Raw genomic sequence first — 818 nt, 5'->3', positions numbered from 1 at the left:
TAGATGCAGCTGTCCCAGAATCATGAGCCAAATAAACCTCTGTTCTTTATAAATTACTCAGTCTCAGGTATTCAGTTACAGCAACACAAAAACGAACTAATACACCTTGTTACCAATCTTATGGGAACGCTTTCAGTCTTTCACCATTAAATATGATATTAGCTATGGTTTCAGGGGAAATGTAGAGGGTTAGAGATCTTAATTCCTATTTGATGATTGGATAGGGTTTTTAGGTAATGCATGTATGGGACAAAAGTCATTGGATAGGAGGTAAGAGCCTACAGCTAGGGGTCAAGAGCCCACCAAATCAATTCTAATCACTGTTTAGGTAAGGGATTATATATACTGATTGTTAATATAATGGGTTCATTGGAAGATTTTGTGAGAAGGAAACTCACACAGGTCTAAAGCCTTTAATGTGAACAAGAGAACTGAAGCAAAACACGGCTTGTTCTGAGGGCAATAACCCTTAATACAACAACATTTAAATGATTGGAAAATATGTGAGTTAAGATTCCAAGGATGTTCTGCTAGATTAGTTCGTACATGGGGGTTGTTCCACATTTTGCTTTAAGCTGTTTCTTTCAGCTGTTTCTTTCAGTTTCTCAAGAAGTCAGGCACTTTAGTGATTATCTTATTGTTTCTTTTGCATGTCACATAGTTTAGATTTATGGCTCTTTTGATGGTCTATTGTTTAAACTATTTTGAACCATGCATGCTTGGATGAAGATTGTTACATAGCCAATTTCTTTATGTTCCTACTATGATTGGTTAATCTTACTATCTGGGTCTTTCCTGTAATTTCCTTGTCTTTACAA

This window comes from Galeopterus variegatus, unplaced genomic scaffold, assembly GCF_000696425.1.
Source record: "Galeopterus variegatus unplaced genomic scaffold, G_variegatus-3.0.2 Scaffold2309, whole genome shotgun sequence".
In the NCBI taxonomy this organism is placed as follows: Eukaryota; Metazoa; Chordata; class Mammalia; order Dermoptera; family Cynocephalidae; genus Galeopterus; species Galeopterus variegatus.
The sequence above is the reverse complement of the archived record's forward strand: the minus strand, read 5'-3'. Positions refer to the sequence as shown.